At 39.5% G+C, this 15,317-nt stretch overlaps 1 pseudogene across 1 annotated transcript in view; it reads left to right on the forward strand.

The window, feature by feature from the left end:
* Nucleotides 1-15,317, forward strand: part of LOC149186432 (putative receptor protein kinase ZmPK1) — a 292,721-nt pseudogene that overhangs the window by 249,347 nt on the left and 28,057 nt on the right. The gene's annotated exons all lie outside the window — the stretch shown is intronic.

A 15,317-nucleotide genomic window follows, 5' to 3' on the forward strand; every position in this document is an offset into this window, starting at 1 on the left:
GGTTAGCTTTGAAATAAATATTTCACCGAGCTACATACATTTTCTAGCCAAAGGAAGGTCACACCGCTAAAATTTAAAGGCCAGCAAATTATCTGCAAGTAATGCATGTAACTTTGAAAAGGAACAGGTTTTGCAGGTTAAATGTTCGGAAGAATCTGGAACCTGTGCCGATCCGCGTAATGCCGAGGTCCTTCGAAGGTTAATTCGCCTCGATCCGTCTCCGATAAAAATACAAAGGAAGCGAAAGCAAATTTGGACCAAATCCGGATGTACACGGTCCTAAATGATGACAAAGTTGCAGAGATGATGATTGCCGTTGTGAAAGATTCAGATTCAAGGCCAAGGAAATCGAAACTCCAGCGAAGCCATCACCACTGTCTGCCAAGGGTTTCGAGCGGGTAGGAGTTCAACCAGTGCTGATTAAAATTCCAACTATAATGATCTGATCCAACGGCACAATCTCTTTTAATCGTCTAACACATCAGATCAATGGTCGAAAATAGGACACGGTGGCATATAAGGGAGTTCTTCCCAGAGGGAAACGCCTTACGGCGTAAATATAATAAAGATAAATCTTCTAAGATTTCAATTAAATACATAAATAATAACAACTCCTACGTCACACTTATAATAATAATAATTATTATTATTATATTAATTATAATAATAATAATAGTAATAATAAGAATATAATAATAATATGTCGTCTAATAATAATAATAAGAAGTCAAGTTTTAAGAATGTTAATAATCTCTCGAGCAAAAATTTTGATCCCTCCATCTATGGTCTCCTTAATAAAGGTCTCAATTTTGCCCGAAGTCAAGTTTTAAGAATGTTATTAATCTCTTGAGCAAAAATTTTGATCCCTCCATCTATGGTCTCCTTAATAAAGGTTTCAATTTTGCCCTTGCCCCGAATAAGATTCCTACTGATGACATCATCTGTAGCATCGAATACGGGATCAAGGACCTTCCGGATATTATCAAGGAGACCATCAGGCAAGACTGCGTCGTTATTCTTTGGAAGGCCAAACCTTAGCAGGGCCGAGTTTCTTGCCTTTAAATCCCTAAGGAATGACCTCGACATTGTTGTCCTTATGGCAGACAAGGGTGGAGTTGTTGTCATTCTTGACAAGCTTGATTATGTCCACAAAATGGTAGAACATCTATCTAATAGTGGGAGTTACATCAAGCTCAAGAAAAATCCCCTTAAGTTCATTTCCAAGGAGGTCATTTCTGTGATCAAAGCAGATCCATCTCTTAATCCCCTCTCCTGAAAACTCATTGTGAGCACCCCCTTACCCCTAGAATCTATGGTCTTTCGAAGATTCATAAATCTGGTGCCCCCTTGAGACCTATCGTTAATACCATTAACGGTCCAACCTATCCTCTGGCTAAATTCCTAGCCCAGAAGCTCAAACCTCTTGTAGGTCGCACTGATTCTTTTGTGAAAGACTCTGCCTCCTTTGTTCAAGAGTGGAAGGACATCAAATTAGACCCCAGAGATTTACTAGTGAGTTTTGATGTTCTTTCTTTATACACCAAAATTCCCGTCAAAGAAGCCATTGATATCATTAATCGAATCACTGATAAAGGCACTGGCAAGTTATTAGGTCTTTGCCTCACCTCCACTTTCTTTAGTTTCCAAGGTGAGTTTTATGAACAAACATATGGTGTTGCGATGGGCTCGCCCCTCTCCCCCATTGTTGCTAACTTGTTCATGGAAGATTTTGAGACAAGAGCGCTTGCCTCCACTAATCTTCGTCCTAAAAGGTGGAAGAGATTTGTCAATGACACTTGTGTCATATGGCCTCATGGAAGGGAAAAGCTTGATCTGTTCCTCAACCACCTGAATTCTCAATCAGATTCCATTAAGTTCACTATGGAGGTTGAGGAGAATGGTCACCTTCCCTTTCTCGACATTCTCCTTTCTAGGAGGGAGGATGGTTCCATCTGTCACCAAGCTTTTCGAAAGAAGACTCACATGGAACAGTACCTCCATGCCATTTCTCATCATTTCCCTGCTCAGAAATTCGGGGTTCTCAGCACTCTCTCTACCCGAGCTCTAATAATTTATGATAGTGACCATCTTGATTAGGAGAAATCTCATCTTCTTGAGGTTTTTTAAAACAATGGGTATAGCAGACCCCTGAGCCTCAAAGAATTTCGCAGAGTAGAAAAGAGCAGAAGGTTAAACCTATGCTTTTCGATCCTATTGCTAAGTTTTATCTCCCATATATCCAAGGAACCACCATTAGGATCGCCCATATTCTTAAGAAGACGAATGTTTCTTCGTACTTCAATCCTCTCAATAGCATTAAAAATTCTCTTAGATCGGTCAAAGACCTTATTGACCCGAAGGACTTAAAAGGGGTCTACCTCGTTCCCTGCTCCTATGGTATCCCTTACATTGGTGAAACAGGAAGATCTATTAAGTAGAGGATCAGTGAACATGCTGCTGACATTAGACACAATCGCTCCCGCACCTCGGCCCTTGCAGAACATGCTGAGAAATCAAAACACCATGTCTGCATTGAAGAATCCAGAGTCCTTGCTAAAATTGATCATTTCCACCACAGGAAACTTAGGGAAGCAATTGAGATTGAGAGGCATGCCAAAAACCTCAATAGGGATGATGGCTGGAAATTAAGTAAAAGTTGGATTCCAGCTCTCACCTCCTAACTCCTCCTCCCTCTTCTTTGTTCTTTCTTCTGTTGTTTCCTATCATTCCTCCTGTTCTTTTCTTCTCAATGAGGATATTCTTCCCTTTGTTGTTTCATTCCGTCTAATAGACCTTTTTGGTCTTGGTAATCTCGATAATAAAGGAAAATAATATTTATCTTGAATTTTTCCTAACGATGTAGTTTTAACCTTACACATTTTAACCATCAGGATAATTATATTTTTTGGTCTCATTATTATTTAATTATTACATAACGATTAGTTTTTAAATATTATTTTAATTTCTTTTAATAACCTATTTATTACATTAAGACAGTGGCTAGTTTTCCACCTAATTCCCTTGAATAGGTCAACCCATAACTAGCTAAGAATATTAGTCACAGATAATATTATTATTTGAATAGGTAAATAGATTATTTTTAATATATTGCTAACTAATTAATTACATAACAACTAATCTTAAACCAAATATTACTATCTATTCTATTTTTAATGTTAATATTATATAAATAAATTATACTTAGATATTATTAACATTTTAGTCGATTAATATATTAATTAATCATGATAAATTCTAATCTTCGACCTAACTCACATTGAACAAGTCATCCCTAATAATGTTATATAAACTATTTTCTAATAATGATAATATTATTGTTTGAATTGGTAAATAAATTATATTTTTAAATATTATCACTAACCAATTCATTTCATAACAACTTATCTTCAACCTAATATTATTATTTTTGTTTTTAAATAATATTAATATTATATAAAAGAATTACCATTTTAGTCGATAAATAGATTAATTAACTCTTGAATAGGTCAACCCTAATAATATTATTATACTATTTTATTTACATTCTCGATATTAAATACTTAATTATTACATAACGACTATTTTCTAACTAAATAATTGTTTTTAATAAATATAATAATTCTTCTCCAACAACTATTTTTTGAACAACTTACCCTGAACATTGATGCATCCTTGCTATTTATTCGCTCAGATTGATTGGTTTCTCACCTTGTCCTGAGGATGAACCACATTAGTTGGTTCGAACATCGACCCAATCCTTTCAATGTGATTAATCCGAAAGACTCTTCTCTACATAATGGATCACAGAAGTCTTAGATCTAATAATAATGATAGAGCTAGGACTATTCTCTACATAATGGATCTCATAAGTCTTAGATCTAATAATAATTATAGAGCTTTAAATTTATTTTTTGATTAGTTGGTTCGAAACGTCCACGCAATTCCTTCAATGTGATTAATCCGAAAGACTATTCTCTACATAATGGATCACATAAGTCTTAGATCTAATAATAATGATAGAGCTTTAAATTTATTTTTATTTTATTCAAAAAATAAATTATTGGCCTTGGGCCAACCTCCACATCACAGCCATAATAATAATGATAGAGCTTTAAATGTATTTTTTGATTAGTTGGTTTGAAACGTCGACCCAATCCATTCAATGTGATTAATCTGAAATACTATTCTCTACATAATGGATCACAGGAGTCCTAGATCTAATAATAAAATGGATCACAGAAGTCCTAGATCTAATAATAATGATAGAGCTAAGACTATTCTCTACATAATGGATCAAGACTATTCTCTACATAATGTGATCATGATAGAGCTAAGATTATTCTCTATATAATGGATCAAGACTATTCTCTATATAATGGATCACAGATTATGTATCATAGGATCACAGAAGTCTTAGATCTAATAATAATGATAGAGCTTTAATAATAATCATAATGGATCACAGATTATGTATCACAGAAGTCTTAGATCCAATAATAATGATAGAGCTTTCACAGATTATGTATCACAAAAGTCTTAGATCTAATAATAATGGTAGATGTATTAGAGCTTTAATAATAAGGATAGAGCTTTAATAATAATGATAGATATAATAATAATTTAATAAATTTTTTTCTAAGTAAGAGTAATCTATTAAAAGAAAATAAAAAGGTATTTACAAAGGTGTTCTAGCCGTGAAGGAACACAACCTAACTCAGCTTGCTGCCATTAACTAGATCTGAGACTGCCCCAACAGAGGGGAAACCAGTCTGATAGAGAGGGAGATGCAAAAAAAAGAAGACAACACCAAAAATTATCCACAGTTTTCTGAAGAGAACCAATAAAACAACATTGTAAACCCAGCTACTCCACCCAAAACCAGCGGATCACCTAGAAAACTAGCAGTGCATCTGCATTGGACCGCCAACTTGGACAAAAAGAGGAAGAAAAAACCAAGAGCTAAGTGAAGTGCCACCTGGCATTCGTGACGCGTGTAGTGAAATCCTCCGTGGCAGGTTCCTCCACAATCGGGCAAGCCCAGTCATCTGGGTTGTCTGACTCAGTTTGGCCCACTGCCTGTTGCTCGCCTTCTCTGCTGCCTGCGTCCAGCTACGGGTCCGACGCGTCCATCATGCGGCTTTCCACAGCCTGCGTGTCACTCTGCGGTTCCAATTCCTCATGCAGGCTGCCAACGACGGCCTTCCCATTCCGTTTGTTCCGACCACCATTACCTCCTTGCACTTCTTCCTTGTCTCTATTTCGACTCGGTCCAGCTCTGTGCATCTCATCCATGGAGAATGTCATCGAGATACTCTGCTCTGCTTCCTCAGAAAAGGAGATGGAAATAGTGGCGACGATGATCGGTCTATTGAGAGAGCTTCTGAATTGGAATTGTGTGGTATGGGGGGTTTGATGCAAGGGCAAAGGGAAGGGAGCAGAGCGCACAGCCTCTGCACCGCTGCCTGAGCAGTGAAGGCCTGCTCTGCCACGACCACTTCTGGTATTTGGATAGTGGGGATTTTCCACCGAGGAAGACAGAGAGTCCGAGATACTTCGCTGCCTAGCCTGAGGCTGAGAGCTACCACCCCGCGAGCTGCCACGTCTGCTGAGCATACGGTGGCGAACCATGGTGGAAGGAAGAGCAGAGAGAGAGTCAGGGTAAGCGGAGGGGGAGTAGATAGGGGAATTGGGCGCTGAGGAATCAGAATGCTGGAGAGCGGGTGTTGAATTGCAGAGAATTGTTTGGGAGTGGTAACGGACCTTGCCCGAAACAAGGCTACAAACAATCCAGCAGCGTCGCCCTGTACTGGTTCTTTCAATATGCTCGGCCGCCTGCAGAGGGCAAGCACAATGGAACAGGGGAAGAATGCCAGGTTTGTGAGCGGGTGTCATGGTTAAACAGGGTATGGCTCTGCCTCAGCTATAGCGGGCATTTAATGCCGTCTGCAAGGTGCTCTGAGGAGTATTAACTCTGGTCTTGGGAAGATTGCCGAGAGCCAAGTGGCCAGCCCGTCCGCCGTCGTCCCGTCTTCTCATCGCAAGCGTATTAATGGTCACCCGAGCTTTAATAATAATGATAGATATAATAATAATTTAATAATAATGATAGAGCTTAGATCTAATAATAATGATAGAGCTTTAAACTTACTTTTATTTTTTGGGCAACCTCCTCCCCATCATAGCCACGAGCCCACAGGACCGTAATGATAGATCTATTAGAGCTTAGATCTAATAATAATGATAGAGCTTAGATCTAATAGTAATGATAGAGCTCTAAATTTACTTTTATCTTTTGGCCAACCTCCTCTCCATCATAGCCACAAGCCCACAGGACCGGACCGAGAGCCAGTTCACAAGACAAAGTATTGGGGGGCCCAGGGCAAAGTCAAGCGCCAAGCCAATCCGAGGAGGAGGATATTATAGTGCAAAAGACATTAATATGCATTGGAAGCATTCATGTATGTAAAGACACATACTTTAGTTTCCCTCTTGCATGTGGGATAAATCCCATAAGCGAAATAAAATGTGCCACCAAAATATTGTCAAACCAAGATGATGAAGCAGGTAAGTGACAATTGTCATTCATCTAAATATGATGTAAAATAAATGGCCAAAGGAGATCTCATGGAGGGCGTAAGATTCCAAGGCATGCTTCCACCAACATATACCACTCAGGATTTCCAGGTGCGCTCAAAGGTTATGGTTGATGCCTGCAAGTGTCGAAAGAAAATGCCAAGTATATGAGTTTGTCAAGACAGGAATTAGATCAAAGATTTCCAAACCCATTTCCATGTTGACTACTCTATCTACTAGACCTGGTTTGGGAGGATCATCTACAGACAATATGGGAAACACGCTACCTCAGGAAATGCATTTACTAAGAAATCGCCAAAGCTTCCTAGCAAGCACATGGTTGAAACTCTTGTAAACATAATTTCATTATGAATGAGCTACGGAGTAGGGGAAATCATCGAAAAGTTAAAACTCAAGTGCAGATATTTTCTACAAATCTATCATTAGAAAAACAGATTCCAACACTCCAGCCTTTAGAGACATTTTCAAGAGTTGGAGGGGGAATAAACAAAATGTAAATATCATCACCAAAGTAGTAAACAACTTTTGTAGTTTTTATCATGATGATATGTCCAATGTATAGAAAAGAGAAGTGCAATATTTTCAATTGTATTACAAAGTAAATAAGAAATCACAACTTCTTGTTCAACGCTCCTTTTTCAATGATGCAGTCAGGGTTTGAAAATTAAAAGCCAAGTATGGAAAGGAATATTGCCCAAGTAAAACACCCAAGTGTGTTAATGGAAAATGTGGCACCAACTGCAAAAAATAAAAAATTTCATTTGTTCAGCTTGCACATGTATGCCATAGGGGGAGAATTGGTCTATTAGCTCATGGTTTTCATGCAACTTCCGAGAATGTTTTTAGCTAGCACAGTTGAAGGGAAATCATCACTTGACAAGTTTTGTGTTACATTTATAGGTAACATGAGACCATATGTGTTAGTTGTTTCTTTCTTATGGAGGAGAATACTGTGTTCAATGCAAAGAAACAGGCATTATTGGGGCATTGCCAACTATTGTTGAAACTTCCTTTCTTGTTCCCGTCTGATGAAAAAGGATGGCTTGTATTTTAGCTCCACACATGGAGACGATTCCAAAACAATATTTGAACCAAATTTTCAGAGTGAGAATAAATGTGTTCAAATGACTGAATTCACAGAAAGTATTGGTCTATATTCCTTTTGAATGAAACTAAGGTTTTCAAGTGGAGAATGAGCTCAAATTTCCACCATTTTTCTTTGTACTTTTGTTATCCTCAAAGATTTGTTTGTGATGACAGCTCCGCACAATATAGATGGCCTGGTATTGGCTACTTCTTCAGTTCTTGATGTTCAAATTGGTGTGCAAAGGGTTTCCACAAAATTCAAAACTGGGTCTCCTCATGGCATATGCCCCCATCTCACCATTCAACAAGGTCAACAAAGGGCGATGGACCATTTTCTTTACACAGTTTATGGGATTTCCGTGATTGGGCATTACGATTCAATGAATTTTAAGGTAGTTGATTATTGCTCCTCTCAACTCACATAGAAAAATTAAATGGAAAAAATATCTCAAGGTTAGAGGACATTCCTCTCAACTCAGTTTGTCGAATTAAATGAAGAAAAGGTTTGCAGCTGAGAGTAAGGAAAATATGCGAAAAACACCAGAATGAAATCGGGACAAATAAATCTTCTTATAATGTTTTCTCACTTCTTCAGAATGAAATTGAATTTCTATTTGCAATAACTTTGGTCATGAAGAAGAAGTTATGAGGTCAAATTGCAGAGATCCCCGACATTGTGACGAGCTCCGAAGAAAAGAGACAAGGAAGACAACAGAATAGAGAAGGAGGCGAGAAGACAAACCAGGGTGTCGTACTGTTACAGAGGCAGTCCTCCATGAAAGGATGCACATGAGGGAGCTCCACTCCCTCCTACAAGTAGGCTGTGGCTAGCAAGGGAAAAAAACCAATGGAAAACGACAGAGAGCCTTCAGAAGGAAGGGATAGAAGCAGTGAAGAAGAGTAGGAGGGAACTAAGTCAAGGAAGCACAATGATGCAACAGAAAATGAGGAAGAAATCAAGGAACAAGGCACTAAAGACAAAGCACACATGGGACCATGCAAACCCAAAGCGGCAGTAACTCCCAGAGTCATTTTAAATGATCCAGCGCTATAGGCGCACAGGGATCACATGCAAACATATGCAATCATTTGTAAATTCATGGGGTTGTGGCCCACTGAAAAAGCCTTACAAACGTGGATTAAATACCACTGGAAACCAAAAGGCAGCATTGACCTACATCTTGGGTCCAAGGGATTTTTCACTGTAGTATTTGCAAATATTGAAGATAAGGACAGAGTGTTTGAAGGAGGGCCATACTTTTATGCTGCAGCAGGCCTCTATATGCGACCTTGGATTATGAATTTTGTTCTGAAATGCGAAACTTTTACTTCGGTCCTAGTCTGGGTAAGACTCTATTCTCTACCTCTTGATTACTGGCAAACAAAATCTCTATCAGCCATAGGAAATAAGTTAGGGCGTTTTGTCAAAGTTTCTAAGGCCACTAGAAGGGGAAAGTATACTTCCTTCGCTAGAATATGTGTGGAGATGGATCTCTCTGGAGCTTTGCCGGATGAGGTTATTCTGGAAGTTTTTGATGAAGAATGGATACAAACGGTAGATTATGAACATATTCCATTCAGATGTTGCAAATGTCATGAGCATGGACATCTATTTAGAGACTGCCCTCTTAGTAAGATAGAGAGCAAAAACAAAGCTGATACTATGAAGGATTTAGAAAGCTTCTTCAAGGTGGAACACAAAGGAAAAGGAGGCAAAAGAGGAATAAGAACACGTAAAGTTGTAGGGCAGCAAGCTAACTAGAACATGTTCCAAGTCCTCGAAGCAGACGAAGGTCCAATAGAAACAGATAAAGCAAAGGAAGGAAGCCCAGTGGAGGAGGAGAAAGCAGAAGACAGTGAACAAATACAAGAAAACAACAAACAAAAAGAATTTATGATAAGTAATGCAGAACAGGAGATGGATCTTGAAATGACCCAAAGTGAGATGGAAATGGAGGACCATGAACTCCAGGAAATTCTTGAGAAAGAGAACCTAGATTTAGAAGGTTTCTTGAATCAAGGAACCAAAGAAGGGTTAGACTCATTACCTACAGAGGAGTTCAATAGGGTTCAGCAGCTGTTTTTATGGAAAACCCAGACTAAAGGGGTGGACAGACTAAAACACAAAGATAGACAAGGCAACGAAGGAGTGAAAACGATGAAAAATACAGCAGGACTAGCACCCAAAATCCTAGGAAAGAAGAGGGGCAGAAAAAAGCAGAATGAGTTGTTGATGGAATGTGGAAAGCTAATGATAGATTCAGGTAAGATGAAAGACCTATCCAATTACTCCTTTACTAACCTTTAATTATGAAGTTCACTTCTTGGAATATCAGGGGTCTAGGTAGTAAAAGGAAACAAAGGTTATTGAATAATAGAATGAAACAAGCATCTCTGGATGTGATTTTCATTCAGGAAACTAAATGTTCCATTCAGAAGATAAGAGATATCCATAGCAAATGGCTCAATAGATTTGAGTTTATGGAAGTCAAAGCAGAGAACACAGTGATGAGCCCCAAAAATGGATAATTATTTGGGCTCATTCAACCTCCTAATTCGACTTAATCCACCATTCTCATTAGTTTATTGCATGTTTTTGATTATATTTATGCTAATAGAGTGAATTGGGTTAGTCATTATGCCAACAAGTCTAATGGGTGCTTTGTGTAGTCTTTTTGGTCAATTTGGAGACAAAATCAAGGGGTTTAATGAGCACTTGGCAGCCAAATTCGTGGGAGAACAAGAGAGAGGATTTGTAGGAAGGTGTCCCCTTCATTTATGGGCCCTTACCTCGAATTCTCCACCATCAGCTCGGAGTTCAAGGGCCACCAAATCAATTATCCAAGGGCAGCCAAGCAAGTCAAGTAGGACTGCTGTTAACTGCAAGTTTTGGGCAGCCGAGTCCCTAAAGTTTAGGAGGACTGTTGGGGTCCTCAATTTGTATAAATAAGAAGGCTTAGGGCCTCATTTTGGTTAGCCAGTAGTTAGTCATTTTGTATTCATTTTGTAGTTCGATTTTTAGGCAGTAGATTAGCTTTGCTTTCAGCACATTTTCAAGCTTTCCTTTGTGGACAGTTTTTGGAATGTAACATTTCTTGCTCAATAAAGATGAATCCAGCTTGGCACCAGCTCTAAATCTCTCTTAGGAGGCTGTATCTCTTGGGGTTGGGCCCATCTCAAGTTCCTAGTAGCTCCTTTGTTTACTTTCATGTGTCTTTGCTGCGTTCTTAGAATAAAATCTGCTATTTAGATTTAAATCTTGTTTTGTTATTTAGGTTGTTTTTGATGAGTAAAATAGCTTTTCATGCTCAGATTTAGTTGATAGGTTGTTAACAGAGAAAGCTTCAAGAAAAGGGCCATCAAACATCTGTGGTTTCACCTCTCCCTCAGTGGGATCAGGAGCTGTGACTAGGATGACTTTGCTGCCCACAAAAACACTAGTTTGCTTTACCATGCAATCCTGAGTGTACTGTTTTCATTTGCAGAAGTTGGTTATGTGTTCAGATCTCTGAAATGGTTCATTGCATCTTTGATATACATGGTTCTCCTCCAAATAAAGCTGTTGTTCATTCGTTTTATTGACAGTTAGATTAGATTAGCTAGGGCTTTGATTATTTGTAAGACTTTGTTGATTCGGTTAAATGTACATTGTGCAGGGCATCTCTACCACTCTCTCATCCACGTAAGCTTCATCAGAGCCAGCTGTTCCATCTCCTAGCTAGGTTCCTCGTCTCACACCTGTCCTTTTGCCCACGTAGCCCTACCTTCTTGCTCAATCATTGTCTTAGCCTTCTTTAAGCCAAGTCAGCCTTCTACACCCTCTCACCACTCCATCCACCAGTCCCTGGGTCACTCCAGGCCCCTATCCTACCTCCATATCCATTCATGCATCTTCCCTCACTCACCCATCCTCCAAAATCCAATTTTTACACATCCTGTATAAATTTCTGAACATCCTGTAGAAATTCCTGAACATCCTGTAGAACCCCTCCAGACTTCCTGTAGAAGCTCACAAACGAGGTTTCTTGATAGCCAAACTTTTTGAAACTCTCTGGAAGGGTGTTAGGGACTCCTTAGACCCTCTCTGAACCTTCCCGACCTCTTCCAAGCATTTCTCCTCCTTGATCCACCCCTGCACAGTCAAAGAATAGTGAAAGCATATGCATGATGAAACTGACAACTTATTCAAAAATACAAAAAGATGTTTTCTTCAGATAGTGATAACTTAGACACATGCATTTTACCTTCCTAGAAGTCAATGGCATCTCTTTTGGTAGCTTGCATCCTCTTTTTCACATCAGTAGGGCTAGCTAGTAAAATTAGGGTTTGCTAGGGTTTGCATTTCCTTTCCGCTTTCCAGTTTCTTTCTGCAAGTAAATTAGCCTCCTTTGAGTTAGCTTTCGTCCATCAGTTAAAAAGCTTCTTCTAAGAGCTCATAGAAGTTGGCTTAAGCTCCTAGCGGACTTGTGCCAGCTGACCAAGTGACAGCTACGGCAAGAGCTAGTACTTGTGCATATAGCACCGTCGCTTCCAAGTTTGTTACGAACTACCGGGTTGATAAAATTAAAGGAGGGAGTCCCAGGAGTTGCAGCATTATTGCTGCAATACTGGAGCCCACCACACAGCAGGAGGTATTCTCACTCTTTGGGATCCACAAAAAATCGACTTAATAGATGCAGAGGCTTCTAGGGATTATTTATCTGTAGCAATTAAACCAGTAGGAGATAAGGAAACCTACCTGGTAACAAATGTCTATGGCCCTCAAAGAATGGATGACAAACTCAGGCTTCTAAACTCTCTGGAGACTCTCAGAGACAAATATGTAGGAATACCCTGGATCTTAGGGGGTGATTTCAACATGATTAAATCACTTATGGAAAAAAGAGAGAGGGGGAAATAGAGTTCTACGCAAAGACTCTTTGGCTTTTCAATCCTTTATTGATTAGATGAAGCTGGTGGATATCGAAATGAATAACAGAATCTTCACCTGGAACAATAAAAGAGGAGGAGAGTCTCAGGTAGCTTCCAAATTAGATAGATTCATAATCTCAGAGGATCTTATGCTCAATAACAAGGAAATGGTGGCAAGAGTGCTCCCCTTTGGAGGCTCAGATCACTGGCCGGTACAACTGGAGGTTCAGGGCATTGGTAACCCCAGGAACAGACCTTTTAGATTTGAGAATATCTGGCTTTCCCACCCAGATTTCATTAGCAACGTAACCGAGTGGTGGGCAGAAGATTTAAACATTCAGGGAACCAGAATGTTCCTCCTACAGAAAAGATTAAAACACATCAAGCTCTAGCTTAAAGATTGGAACAAGAATGAATTTGGCAATATCTTTGAAGAGAAAAAAATTATTGAAGGCAGAATGCAGGAACTTAACCAAACCCTTATCAAAGAGGGCCATGACAAAGTCAGAAGTGATCAAGCCACCAAATATCAGCAACAATGGGAGAATATATGCAAACAAGAGGAAATATTTTGGAGACAAAAATCCAGAGTCCAATGGCTAAAAGAAGGTGAACGTAATACCATATTTTTTCACAAATCCACCATGGCAAACAGAGCACACAATAGAATTTCTTTGATTAAGGATAAAAGAGGAAATAATCTCAATTCTCATGAAGAAATAGAAGCAGTTCTAGTCCAGCACTTTCGAAACATAGCACAGGAAACCTGTTATGAAAGAGATCACTACATCCGGGACTTCACTAAGCATATACCCAGGATGGTTTCCAGAGAGGATAATGTTAACCTTTACAGGCCTGTGACTGAAGAGGAGGTTAGTGGGGTTCTCAAAGAAATGCAGAATGGTAAGGCGCCAGGCCCAGATGGTTTCAATGTCGACTTCTTCAAAGCTTGCTGGAATATTGTCAAACAGGACATTCTGCAGGTAGTGGAAGATTCCAGAAGGCACAGAACCATTTTGAAAGCTCTGAATTCCTCTTTTATAGCCCTGATCCCTAAACAGGAGCTGGCTCAAACCCCTGATAGATTCAGACCTATAGCTTTGTGCAATGTGGTTTACAAGATAATATCAAAAGTGGTTGCAAACAGACTCAAACCCCTCTTGCCTTCACTAGTTTCGAGGGAACAATCTGGATATGTGGAAGGAAGGAAAATTCTTAATAATATCATCCAAGCACATGAAGTGGTGCACTCTCTTACTAGCAAGAGAAAAGCTGGAATGATCATGCAACTGGACATAGCCAAAGCTTATGATAAGCTGAATTGGAACTATATCAGGAAAGTTCTTATTGCTTTCGGGTTTGACCACAATTGGGTAAGATGGATCCTAGCTTTGATTACCTCTTCTAGTTTTTCAATTCTAGTCAATGGCTCTCCTTTGGAGACTTTCACCCCTTCCAGAGGCCTTAGGCAGGGTGACCCTCTCTCTCCCTTTCTCTTCATCCTCATGATGGAAGGACTGGGTAGGGCTATCAAGCATGCAAAAGTAGTTGGTAACATCAGGGGTATACAACTCTCTGACAATGGACAGGCCTTGACTCATCAACAATTTGTGGATGACACCATGCTGCAGGGAATACCCACAGTCAAAGAAGCTCTTGCTTATAAACAAATCCTCAGTGACTTTTCCATGGCCTCTGGTATGGAAGTTAATCTTTCCAAATCTAAGATTTTTTTCTTCAATACTAACATTGCTATTTAGAGGAACATATCTAGAATTCTGGGCTTTCAAAGAGACTCTCTCCCCTCGAAATACCTAGGGGTTCCATTAACTGCAAAACCGTTACACAAGAGTATCTGGGAGCCGATGATCAGTAAGCTGCATGACAAGACCAGGAAATGGACAATGAGATCATTAAACTTGGCTGGCAGGTTGGTCCTCACAAAGGCTGTTCTTCAATCAATCCCAATCTTTATGCTATCAGCTATCCCTGCTCCTAAAGGAATCCTGCATCAAATGAGAAACATACAAAGAGACTTTCTTTGGGGCAAGGGGGAAGAAAAGAAGAAATGGGCCTTAGTTTCCTGGGAAAAAATTTGCAAACCCAAAAACCACGGGGGTCTTGGATTGGACGATCCTGAGATTCTATGTAAGGTTCTAGGGGCAAAATTATGGTGGCGATGGATAAAGGAACCAGAAGCACAATGGGCCATCACTTGGAAAGAAAAATATGCAAGCTCTTGGCTAGATAATGACCGCATAAGGATGGATGGGAATATAAGAGGATCTCATATTTGGAACAAAGCCTGGGATAACAGAGGCTTAATTCAAGATAACAACTTCTGGGAAATTAGAGAGGGAGACTTAGCCTTATTCTAGGAGGATAGATGGCAACAAGAACCTATTTTGTTACAGGAGGATTTGGAGGACCTCAAAGCAGAGACAAACACTAAGGAGCTCACCCAAGTTAAGGATTTTTGGGATCAAACCAATAGTTTAGGGAAATGGAGAAACTGGAGGAAATTTGATCTCTGAAATGACAGTCCTCTAAAAACTAAGGCCGAAAGATTGATGAAAATGTTAGAGCAAAGGAAAATTCTAGTTTCAAGGGGGCATGACCAGCTGAGATGGGGCAACAACAATGAGGGGAACTTTAATATCAAAGAAGCTAAACTCATACTCCTTGAACTTGATTCCCATGCTCCTGACAGGATTTGGCAAAACCTA

This window comes from Pinus tabuliformis, chromosome 3_1, assembly GCF_031772625.1.
Source record: "Pinus tabuliformis cultivar Carrire ecotype Pingquan chromosome 3_1, CPIR1, whole genome shotgun sequence".
Taxonomy (NCBI): Eukaryota; Viridiplantae; Streptophyta; class Pinopsida; order Pinales; family Pinaceae; genus Pinus; species Pinus tabuliformis.